Consider the following 13,950-nt stretch of genomic DNA (forward strand, 5'->3'; position numbering starts at 1 on the left):
AATGTTTGACACTAGTTCCTCTGAGAAACCTCGGCCATGGAGGTTGAGCAGCCGCATATGCACACATCGTCACCTAAGCTCTCCAACTCAAGGATGGTCCAACTTTCTTTTCCCTTTACCTACACCACAAAGCACCCATGAGCCAAGACTCAGCAAGAAAGCTTACACATGCTCATAAGTAGTTAATAACATGTCACCAAATCATAATAAGCATGCTTAGCAGTAATAACCCTACTCATGCATGCATACCATTCATATAAATGACTACAACGTCATATGGGGCAGGTTGCCATAATTAACTGACTAATAAGTCAGACTGAGGCCCAATGCCCTAGGATATGGGACTAATAAGTCACCCCAGGGCCCATTGCCCTATCCTCTGTATAACCAGCCTTAGAACTGGCCCATGTGTTGAATTTCTCCATGACCAATAGGTCGAACAAGCGTATAATGCGCTCTTGATTAGGCATAACCATATCGACCAGCTCTCAGCGCGCTATTGTCGCCCTTGACTTATAAGTCAATGCTTTCGGCCTGCACTAACGTACTAATGCCGTTCTTGACTTAAAAGTCAAGTCCGGGGCCCAACCCTAGGATATGGGACTAATAAGTCACCTTGGGGCCCTTAGCCCTATCCTCTGTATAACCAGCCTTAGAGCTGGCACAAACATACCTGGCGCTGAATTTCTCCACGACCGATAGGTCGAACAAGCATATAATACGCTCCTGATTAGCCTAACCAAAACGACCAACGCTCAGGGCGCTATTGTCATCCTTAACTCATAAGTCAGTGCTTTTTGACTAGTGCTCAGCGCTATTTTAGACCTTGACTCGTAAGTCAATGCTTTTCGATTAGCGTTATTGTCGACCTTGACTCATAAGTCAATGCTTTTCGACCAACGCTCGACGCTATTGTCGACCTTGACTCATAAGTCAATGATTTTTGACCAGCGCTCAACGCTATTGTCGATCTTGACTCATAAGTCAATGCTTCAATTATATAATGCTAACATGCATTCATCATATAATAAATATCCAAATACAGAGCACTCAGCATGCAAAATCAATCATTCACAGGAATAATCATAATCATGCACATTCTCAAAGGCCCAAGCTCTGATCAAATCTATATTCAACATTCAGACCATGCCCTAATCACGTACATCACGTATTGGGTGTAGTTTTCTTACCTTTGGTCCAAGCACAGGTTACGAACGAATGACCCTTGAGCATGACCTCGGTTCTAAGCCCCTAGCAATTACCTAGTCACAACCAAGTATAAAATCCCGTAAAAAAATGAGTAAATAAAGGCTTCCAAATCGAGTCCTAGCCTTCGGGACGTCGAACTATACTAAACCGAGTAGTAGGATCGATCTCGAGCCATTAGGTTTGAGTTCCCGCACTCAAAACCTCCCTAAGACCCAAAATCCCTTAAGTACCGCGACCCCCAAGCATTTGAGCTGCGACCTGCTTAAGTTAGAGGCCCCAGCCTCATCTCTGCCTGCACCTGCGCCGTGGTGCGCCCTAACATGCGCTGCGACTCAAAAGCCCCAACAACAACAGCTTTTCCCTCGACCAAGAAAGCTGCGGTGCCCCAAGAATAGGGTCGCAAATCAACCTGTAAACTTTGTTTTTCCTCCGTTTTTCTCATGCCAAATCCCTCCATAAACCTCTCCAAACATAGCCAAATCCCAAAAACAAAGTTCCCAATCAACTCAGCAGCCCAAGAACATCAAAACCCAAATTTCAAACCATCCAAAAACTCATCAAACCGTAAAAATCCAATCAAAGCTTAAGAAACTTAAGGAAACGGAAATTGGGAAATTCAAAGCTTAAATTACCTCTGATTATGTCGTTTTCCCACTAAATCCTTTTGCTATTAAGCTTCTAATTTTCCCTAGAATCATTATGACTTTAACCTTGCTTGAATCCGAGCCCTAAAACTCGAGTTTCCTTCGAAAATGCTATTGAACGCCAAAAAGAGAACGAGAGAGAGAGAAATTGTTTGAACACACTTTTTGTTTCTGTCAGGTTACTTGAGCTTAAGTAACGCCAAGGCTCGGAGTACCCTAAAACTGTCCCCGGGGGTAAAATAGTCAAAATCTCCACAATTCCCTCATGATCTCACTATTTCCAAATATATCCTCAAGTATTTATTCCCATTACCCAATTACCTGGTAATGTACTAAATATCCAAAATACCCCTTGACTCACCACGAGTCACGTATTGGTCCCGTTGTGACTTTCTCGCTAACTTGCTCCCTAGGATCGCCTCGTGCTGAGTAACCCAAATATATCCACATAATGATGTGGTCGCACACATATATCATATATATGCCAAATATACCCGTAACGGGCCCACATGCATAATTAATACACCTAAACATGCATATCAAGTCATATTATAATATAACTCACATAATCATATAATGATATACATATATATCACATAAACACATAATTTCCATAATCTGCCATCCTGCCTCCCTAATCAAGGCCCTAAGCCTTATTAGGTAATTTGGGACGTTACAAATATCCCCTCCTTATAGGAATTTCATCCTTGAAATTTAACCTAAACAGCTCGGGATATAGATCCCGGATATCTAGCTTTAGCTCTTAGGTCGCTTCCTTGACCTTGCTTTTCCTCTGTAATACCTTAACTAAAGGTATGGTTTTGTTCCTCAGGACCTGCTAAAACCTGAACATGCCACTCCTCATAGGATAACTCTGCCTCCAGTCCTAGATCCTCATAACTCAACACACGAGTCTCATCTAATACAAATTTCCTCAACATGAAAATATGAAATACATTGTGTACGGCCGACAGTGCCGATGGTAAGGCCAACCTATAGGCCACCTGATCGATCCTATCCAGGATCTCAAACGGTCCTACAAATCTAGAGCTCAACTTGCCCTTTTTCCCAAATCTCCTCACCCTTTTCCATGGTGAGACTCTAAGGAAGACATAGTCTTCTACTTGGAACTCCACATTCCTGTATTTCAGATCAACATAACTTTTCTGTCTATTCCGAGAAGCGAGCATCCGAACTCTAATCTTTTCCATAGCCTCAGTGGGCCTCTGAACTACCATAAGACCCAAATATTTTCTCTCACCCATCTCATCCCAGTGAATGGGTGATCTACACTTTCTACTATATATCATCTAATAAGGTGCCCCTCCAATAGTCAACTGGTAGCTATCACTATAGGAAAATTCTATTAGAGGCAAATATTCATTCCAAGACCCTTCAAAGTCCAATATGCATGCTCTCAGCATGTCTTCCAATATCTGGGTAATCCTCTCTGACTTATCATCAGTCTGAGGACGATAAGCGATATTGAACTTCTGCCGTATATCCATCGCCTTCTGTAAAATTCTCCAAAACTTGGAAGTAAATGTGGGGTCTCTATCCGTCAGGATAGACCTCAAAGTCCAATAAAGGCTTACTATCTCTCTCACCTCGAGATCTAAATACTAGTCAATTGTATTGCTCGTCCTCACTGATAAAAGTGAGCTGAGTTTGTATACCGATCCATAATGACCCAGACTGAATTATGCTGACCCACTATCCTGGGCAACCCTGTCATGAAATCTATCGTGATATCCTCCCACTTTGACTCTGGAATACCCAAAGGCTGTAATAGCCTTACTGGTTTCTAATACTCTGCCTTGACCTGCTAACATGTCGGCACTTTTCCACGTACTCAGTTACGTCCTTCTTCATCCTAGGCCACCAATATAAAGCTTTCAGATCCTGGTACATCTTCATGGTGCCTGGATGTAGAGAATAATGGGTAATATGAGATTCATCCAAAATCTCCCGTTTAATCCCAGTGTCCATCGGAACCCAAATCTGATCCTTATACCTTAATAAACTCATGCCTGACACTGTATAGTCCTTAGCTACTTCAGCTAGGACATCCCCTATACTTTTTCCCAACTGTGGGTCACTCAACTATTTTTTTATCCTCTCTAAAAGAGTAAACTGAAGCATAATGTTGGCCAACTGGCCCACAAATAACTCTACTCTAGCTCTGGTCATATCCTCAAGTCGTGATGCATAGGCAATCACCTTTTTATGACAACATAAGAACACAACCCAACTATTGTCTTGAGGCGTCACAATAAACCATAAAATCATTCTGATATGTAGGAAGATTCATAACATGAGCTATCGTCAATCATCGCTTATGTTCTTGGAAGCTGTTCTCACACTTATCTGACCATGCAAACTTCTGATTTTGCGTGTCAACTCTGTCAATGAGATAGCAATCCTTGAGAACTCTTCCACCAAAATGCATGTAATACCCTACCAATCTAAGGTAACTCTTGATCTCTAAAGCGTTCCTTGGTATTGGCCAATCTCTGATTGAGAGTATACCCAAAATATCATCGATAAAGACGATCACAAACCAATCCCAGTAATCTTTGAACACCCTGTTCATCTGATCCATAAAATTTCTAGGGCATTAGTCAATCCAGAAAACATGACTAAGAACTCATAATACCCATATCTTGTACAAAAGCAGTCTTCTGCTTATTTTCCTCCTTGATCCTCAGCTGGTGATAACCAGATCGAAGATCTATCTTGGAGAATACCATCTTACCTGGTAACTGAACCTTTAGTTCCTTCAGCTCTGCTGGAGCCATTCAATACGGTGCCCAAGACACTGGTTCCGTCCCTGGCACCTACATAATCACCATTCTATCTCTCGGTGTAGAGGTAACCTTGACAAATCCTCTGGAAACACATCTAGAAACTCACATACTAATCTAATATGTCATGGTCCCACCAACACGACCTGAGTGATATCCACCACACTAGCTAAGAATCCTATGCATCCCTCCTGCAATAGGTCTCTAGCTCTAAGTTCATATATCATAAGTATATGGGGTCCATGCACAGTGCCAACAAATACAAAGGGTTTCTCACCCTCAAGCCCAAGGGTTACCATCTTTTTCTTGCAATCTATCATTGCCCCATACTTGGCTAACCAGTCCATATCTAGGATCATATCAAAGTCAGTCATAACCAACTCTATCAAGTCAACTAATGAATCTTTTCCCACCATAACCTAACCCATCTCTTACAAGTTACCAGTAAGGTTCCAAATTCTCATCACAACATAACCACGCAATCCACATACCAAGTCTGTGCCTCTATTAGATGCAACAAAACAAAGAACAACACGACACCACAACCAATCAACACACTATAGGAATCACAACCAGGAAGCTGACCTGTCACTACTAAGGGAACAACCTCAGCCTCTGACTGCGTCAGAGCGAACACTCGAGCTGTCCGCCCCATTTGGTTCATCCTTCCTCAGTCCTGGGAAATCCTTCCTGAGGTGCCCAGTCATCCCATATAAGAAACATGCCTTTGCTCGGCATCCTCCCAGATGGCGTCTCTTACACCGAGTGCATTCCGGTAAAGTTTCCAGTACTCATCCTTGCCTTGATGGCCTATCTGAACCTTTTGAAACCCTTTTTCTAGTCTAGGGGTACTTAATACATCGATAACTTTTATGTTCTAGTCACTGGGGCCTCTGCCCCTGCTTGATCCAATAAACAGAGGTATCACTGCCTGAGCTCTGCACTCTTCGACACTCTCCCTCCATATCTCATTTCCTGTGCTCTCAACAACAAGAGCCCTCCCTACCACCTGAGTATAGGTAGAGTTCTCATGTACTGGGTGATTCTAACACCCTGAGCTATCCCGGAATTCAATCATTGGATAAATCGCTCCTTCCGAGCCACATCCGTGGGTACCATATCAAAAGAAAACTTGGCCAACCCATCAAATTTGTAAACATACTCTGTTACTGTCGTGTTTCCCTGAACCAGGTTCAGAAATTCATTTGTCTTTGCAGTCTTAATTGCATCACAATAATATCTCTCATTAAACAACTACCTAAATTCTTCCCAATTCATCGCAGCTGTATTTCGCGTCAGGGTCACCACTTCCCAACAAGTCCGGAAATCCTCCCGTAACACATACGTAACACAAATCACGCTATCGTGACCTACCACCCCCATAAAATTGAGGATGGAGTTAGCCATATGCCCATCCATTGTTTTTCTCTGAATGGATCTAGGCCTCCCTAAAAAATGGAGGGTAATATTCCTGAAATCTCTCATATAGTAATTCCCACCTATTCTCAACCCTAGGCTAAGCCAAAACTGGTGCCTAGGCATAACAAAGGAAGAGGTTTTCCCTGACAGAACCTGTTGTTTTGAACACCCAATCTCTTCCTCTTGCCTCTGCAATCTTACTTGCATATCTGTAAACACCTGCTGCCAATTTTGAGGGGCAGGTGGAAGGCTCAGGCCTTGGCTGTAATTTCCAACCTCAACATAAACACCACCAGGTCCCATTAACTGCCTTGGGTAAATAACCTTTGAGTTTGTCTGCAGTCAAGAACTTGACCCATTAAGCATGATGAGCACATTCAAAAGCCTTCCCACTGGAAAACCAAACCGCACCACATTCACATAGCACTGTGGTACTAAAATACATGCCCATAAAATTCATGCATTAATCAATAACCCCTGCCCTTGTCAACAAAATATCATGCTTTTTACTCTAGCATGCAGATAACACATTAATATATACACTGAGCAAGCAAGCACATAATAATATCAACAATCATGGGCCAGGCCCTATCAAAATATCTCATGCTTCCTAATAAGGCATGCATATAAGACATTTATATCCTATTTAAGCAGTTAAACACATAACCACATAAATAGTTACCATACCCTGAGTGGAGCTTGTCTTCAAATGACGAGTGTACATGCCCAGCTTGTCTTCAGGCACCCTTAACCTTGACACGCTCTGATACTAAGTTGTAATGCCCTACTACTCAGGGGCCGTTACACTGTGTATTTTAAATAGTGCTAAACTTGCTAAATGAGTCATTTGGCCATAACCGTGTAACTAAATATGATTAATAGTTTAGGGTTAAGTTTTTTGGTCAAAAGGTACAACCGTTTCACTAAAACATTTACTTCCATAAATGGAATCCCAAATTACATTCGAAAAGGATAATTACAATTAAAAAGTTACAACCACCTGACCTAAGCGGCAAAATAGGGTTTGACCCTAGTTCCTCTGAGAAACCTCGACCATAGTGGTTGAGCAGCCGCATATGTACACATCATCACCTAAGCTCTCCAACTAAAGGATGGTAAAACTTACTTTTCCCTTGACCTGCACCACAAAGCACCTGTGAGCCAAGGCTTACCAAGAAAACTTACACATGCTCATAAGCACTTAATAACATGTTACCAAATCATAATAAGCATGCCTAGTAGTAATAACCCTACTCATGCATGCATACCATTCATATAAATGACTACAACGTCATATGGGGCTAGTTGCCATAATTAACTACTAATAAGTCAAACTCAGGCCCAATGCCCTAGGACATGGGACTAATAAGTCACGCTGGGGCCCATTGCCCTATCCTCTGCATAACCAGCCTTAGAGTTGGCCCAGTGTACCTGGCGCTGAATTTCTCCACGACCAATAGGTCGAACAAGCGTATAATGCGCTCCTGATTAGGCATAACCATATTGACCAGCGCTCAGTGCACTATTGTCGCCCTTGACTTATAAGTCAATGCTTTCAGCCCGCACTCAACGTGCTAATGCCGTTCTTGACTTATAAGTCAAGTCCAGGGCCCAACCCTAGGATATGGGACTAATAAGTTGCCTTGGGGGCCTTAGCCCTATCCTCTGTATAGACATTTTATTGGTTTTTAAATAAAATTACAATTTTATTATATTCGAATGTTATAATTATAGTTTGAATTAATTATATAATAATATCAAAAAAATTCCCTATTCATTCATGAGAATATGATCTTGTATTAGTACGATAGAATTATGATCATATATAATGAATAAAATACCCAGTAACATATTAAAGTAAGGAATCTTTAATGAATAGTTACTAGTACGGTTTGCTAAGCATACGAGATGCAAGTAATCTAGATTTGGATTACGGATGTGGATAGACATCTTAGTAAATGTGTTGTATATAATAGAGATTATATAAGACAGGACCAATGAGAATTAATTATCTTTATAAACTTGTCGTCAGATGCAAAGATTTAATTCTTGTCATAACAGATGATCATTTGTAGATCAGTTTATATCCTGAGTATTCATGAACTCCTGTTTATGTTTATTGGATCTTTTGATTCACTTGTTAAGGTCTCTTAGAATAATGAGGCTAATGACTTTTGTTTTGGAGATTCAATATCATGGATGGCTGGGAACATTAATTACAATATTGGAATCCATGCTTTCCTAATGGATCGAATGTTGGTTCCCTTAAGGGTTGATTCTGGAACTGAATAGTTATTGAACTCAAATCTATAATTAGATTATAAATTAGTTATTCGCTAGTGAATTAATGGTACTTAAGAATCAAGAGGTAATTAGAAGGGTAAAATGGTAATTTTGACCAGCTCTAATTAACAAACTAATAATGGAGGACAAAACTATATATATTGATTATATCAATGAACTACTAGAGAAAACTCTGTAAATATACTTCTATAAATACTTAGAGTGCAATTCCATATTTATAATGGAGTAATCATGGAATTAATAAATAAGATTATTAGATTAAAGAGTTAAATTAATATTCTAGTTTATTGGAGCTTGGTATTATCGGTCCATGGTCCCCGGATCACCTTTCTCCTACATTGTTAAGGGTAAGGATGTCAAAAGAAAAATTTGTTAAGAGAAATGACTAAATTGCAAAGGAATTAATTTTCCAGGGCAAGGAAATAATTATTTGATAATTATGGGTAACTGATTAATTATGAATTAATTAATTATTTAACTATATAGTTTTTATTTTGAAAAACAATAGGTTAAAATTAATATTAATCTTGTTTTGATTAATATAAAGATCGAAAATAATAAATATCTTATATATTTATTTATTTAATTTAAAATTGATATTTTAAGATAAAGTTAATTTTGAATTAACTGATATTTATGTTGGAATAAATATCTTGTCTTAAAAGTTTATTAAATAAACAAATGAGAAAATTATGGCAACCCTAATAGGGCTGGGCCTAATAGGGCTGGGCGACATACACTGTACAGTATAGTGTGTGGTGCCTAGCATCACGGTTTTTATCCCTGGGATTTGAATTTTGAATTTCAAATAAATTTGTTTAATCTATTATTTAATTATTCTTTTTAAATAGATAATTAAATGAAAATATCTAATCACTTTTAATTTGAATTATATTTTAATTAAATAAAGATTATTTAATTAGATTAAATATATTTATAAATATGATATACGAGATATTCAGATAATAATGGTTAATTAGACTCTCTCTCTCTAAAGCGATAATTTTCTCTAAACCTGAAAACTATTCTAAACATTCTCTTTGTCAAAACTCTATAGATCTCATGTGTTGAGTAAATCTAGGAAGTCACATAAATCACCCTTTCGAATCCTACGTGCCCACACACGTCCTTGTGTAATTGATGATTGGTCTGGAAGACCAGGGCGTGAGATCTCATAACACTGGATACGAAGATCGTTGATTTATACAAAAAGACTCAAGGGCACTTGATAGGCTACAAGAGGTAATCCCTGATCTATTTGTATGTGATTTAATATTTATATATGTATATAGATAAGGAGCTTGAAAGATTATCTATGGAGAATTCCAAGAAAGGTCAATTACCGACCAGACATGGAATTGCTCTATCCAAGGAACAATGTCCCAATACACCTCAGGAGGAAGAGGATATGTGAAGTTTCCCTATGTTTCAACAGTTGGGAGTTTGATCTATGTTATGTTGTGTACTAGGCCCGAAATATATTATGCAGTTCGGATTGTAAGTCGTTATCAATCAAATTCTGGTTTGGAACACTGGATTGCAGTAAAGCACATTCTCAAGTATCTTAGGAGAACGAGAGACTATATGTTGGTATATTCACGGGGTGAGCTAAAACCTACTGGATACACTGATTCTGATTTTCAATTAGACAAAGACAGTCAAAAATCAACATCTGGGTCAGTGTTCACTCTTGGTGGAGGAGTTGTGGTCTGGAGAAGCATTAAGCAATCCAGCACAGCTGATTCAACCATGGAAGCCAAATACATAACGGCTTGTGAATCGGCTAAGGAAACAGTTTGGTTGAGGAAGTTCTACACTGATCTGGAAGTTGTTCCAGATCTGGATAAGTCACTAATCCTGTACTGTGACAAAAGTGGAGCAGTAACTAATTCCAAAGAACCTAGACGCCACAAGAGAGAAAAGAATATAGAAAGGAAATACCATCTGGTAAGAGAGATTGTACATCGAGGTGATGTGTCTGTTATGAAGATAGCGTCAGAATAGAACCTGGTTGACCCGTTAACCAAGACACTTCCTGCAAAGTTGTTCATGGGTCACGTGCACAATATGGGATTAAGGGAATGCCTCACTTGCTATAAGGGGAAGTGGGAGATTGTTAGGATTAATGCCCTAAAAGCATGTACATACATTTTATTGGTTTTTAAATAAAAGTAAAATTTTATTATATTTGAATGTTATAATTATTGTTTGAATTAATTATATAATAATATCAAAAAAATTCCCTATTCATTCATGAGAATATGATCTTGTATTAGTACGAGAGAATTAAGATCATATATAATGAATAATATAGTCAGTAACATATTAAAGTAAGGAATCTTTAATGAATGGTTACTAGTACGGTTTGTTAAGCATGCAAGATGCAAGTAATCTAGATTCGGATTACGGATGTGGATAGACATCTTAGTAAATGTGTTGTATATAATAGAGATTATATAAGACAGGACCAATGAGAATTAATTGTCTTTATACACTTGTCGTCAGATGCAAAGATTTAATTCTTGTCATAACAGATGATCATTTGTAGATCAGTTTATATCCTGAGTATTCATGAACTCCTGTTTATGTTTATTGGATCTTTTGATTCACTTGTTAAGGTCTCTTAGAATAATGAGGCTAATGACTTTTGTTTTGGAGATTCAATATCATGGATGGCTGGGAACATTAATTACAATATTGGAATCCATGCTTTCCTAATGGATCGAATATTGGTTCCCTTAAGGGTTGATTCTAGAACTGAATAGTTATTGAGCTCAAATCTATAATTAGATTATAGATTAGTTATTCGCTAGTGAATTAATGGTACTTAAGAATCAAGAGGTAATTAGAAGGGTAAAATGGTAATTTTGACCAGCTCTAATTAACAAACTAATAATGGAGGACAAAACTATATATATTGATTATATCAATGGACTACTAGAGAAAACTCTGTAAATATAATTCTATAAATACTTAGAGTGCAATTCTATATTTATAATGGAATAATCAATTTATTAATAAATAAGATTATTAGATTAAAGAGTTTAATTAATAATCTGGTTTATTGGAGCTTCGTATTATAGGTCCATGGTCCCCAAATCACCTCTGTCCTACACTGTCAAGGGTAAGGATGTCAAAAGAAAGATTTGTAAAGAGAAATGACTAAATTGCAAAGAAATTAATTTTCCAGGGTAAGGAAATAATTATTTGATAATTATGGGTAATTGATTAATTGTGAATTAATTAATTATTTAATTATATAGTTTTTATTTTGAAAAACTATAGGATACAATTAATATTAATCTTGTTTGGATTAATTTAAAAAGAGAAAATAATAAATATCTTATATATTTATTTATTTAATTTAAAATTGATATTTTAAGATAAAGTTAATTTTGAATTGACTGATATTTATGTTAGAATATGTATCTTGTCTTAAAAGTTGATTAAATAAACAAATGAGAAAATTAGGGCAATCCTAATAGGGCTGGGGCGACACACACTGTACAGTACAGTGTGTGGCGCCTAGCATCAGAGTTTTTATCCCTAGGATTTGAATTTTGAATTTCAAATAAATTTGCTTAATCAGTTATTTAATTATTCTTTTTAAATATGATTTAAATAGATAATTAAATGAAAATATCTAATCAGTTTTATTGTGGATTATATTTTAATTAAATAAAGATTATTTAATTAGATTCAATGTCTTTATAAATATGATATATGTGATATTCAAATAATTCTCTAAAGCAATAGTTTTCTCTAAACCTGAAAACTACTCTAAACCTTCTCTTTGTCAAAACTCTCTAGATCTCATGTGTTGAGTATGTTGGGGTTTTATGCCCTAATTAAAACCCAAATTCTTTGTAATCTCATTTTATTATCAATAAAAGAATAGAAATCATTTTTTGACTTGGTCAATCACTTTGCTCACATGTTTTATTTTCATGATTATTTATTTAATATAAACTTCTATTAAATCCCGAGCATATAGCTAATCTTATTTATAGTGACGTAATCACAGTGGAATATAAATATGATTATATGTTCAAAAATAAGTTAGTCCTAAGATTAGTCAGTGCACCAGATTTACACTGACTTGCCAATCTACGATATGATCTACTTACACATTACAGTGTTATGTTATTTCCAGAACATTAGCAAAGTAGATAAGATCGGATGTATTTGTTACATCGGACAGGACCGATATTGACAGTTGATAAGATAAGTAAACATACCGTTATTATCTATTCTAGTCATATCATATAGTTGACCATAGGTCAATTCAATCTCAATTCTGAGTGGTTAGTATTCTAACTGATTGTATTATTTGAGTTCTTTGACTTGTTCGTTACCAGCTTACCCTACAGACTAGCCCATACTTACATCTTGGGAACTCGGTAGTATAATTGAGTGGGAGTGTTAATCATAGATATGAACATCTATAGCTTCTGATGAAGAAGTGAAACGATGGTTTCCTTTTAGTTTGGTTCAAGGTGTTAAATGATAGAGATCTCATTTCAGTAATTAAATTAGTTTACTGAAATATCATTTACAAGGAACTAAGTGTTTTAAGGATAAAATACAATGAGGGGTAAAACGGTATTTTAGTCCTATCTCATTGTAGACCGTCTATAGAGGATTGAGTGACAATTATGGTTGTAACAATGGATAATTAATAGCGTATCTATATTTGTTATAGAGCGTTCTATGAATTCAAGAGTGCAATTCCAAGTCTATAGTGGAGTCACGAGGAATTAATAAGTTAGTAAATTTATTTGTTAGATTTATGATAACTTATTGGAGCTTGATTTCATAGGCCCATGGTCTCCATTGTACCTTGGATAAAATCATCTAGATAGTCTCAATTAATTGATTTAATCATCAAAGTTGACCAGGTCAATTTTGGATAGTTTCACAGAGTTGTGTAATTTTGAGAAGAAAAGAGAAATTATGGCAGATTTATTAATTAAGATAAATTGGTATCTAAATTAATAAATAAATTTAAATCAAGGTTCAAATTATAAATAATTAATTTGATAAAGGATTTAAATAATTATTTAATTAATTAAATCAATAGAAAATAATACAGGCCTTGATTTTAAGTCCAATGGGCTTATAATCAAATGGGAAATTTCACAGGCCTATAGCCCATGATAATTTCGACCTAGGGTTTCAAAATGGCTGTTATTTTATTGATTTTTTAATTAAATTAAATGGCCTAATTGAGTCTATAAAAGGAGTGCTTATAGAGAAGTAAAAAAAAAGGGTTTTTGATAAGTCAGATTTTCTGATAGTTTTATATTCTCTCTAAACACAAGTCCTTTTCTAAGCCTCTTTGTATTTTCTCTTCTTCTCTCTATATCTATCTCATGTGTTGAGAATTGCCCACACTAGTCTAGGTGGTTCTAAGGATACATTGGAAGATTGTGAAGAAAGTAGAAGATCGGTTCAGTTTCTTGATAATACTCTGCGACAGAAAGGATACAAGAGTTAGAGAAACTGAAGGAATGACTCTTAATTCCGCTGCGTATACTGTAAGTATTCTATTTTTGTTTCTCTTTGAATTC

Source organism: Humulus lupulus, chromosome 3 (genome assembly GCF_963169125.1).
Source record: "Humulus lupulus chromosome 3, drHumLupu1.1, whole genome shotgun sequence".
In the NCBI taxonomy this organism is placed as follows: domain Eukaryota; kingdom Viridiplantae; phylum Streptophyta; class Magnoliopsida; order Rosales; family Cannabaceae; genus Humulus; species Humulus lupulus.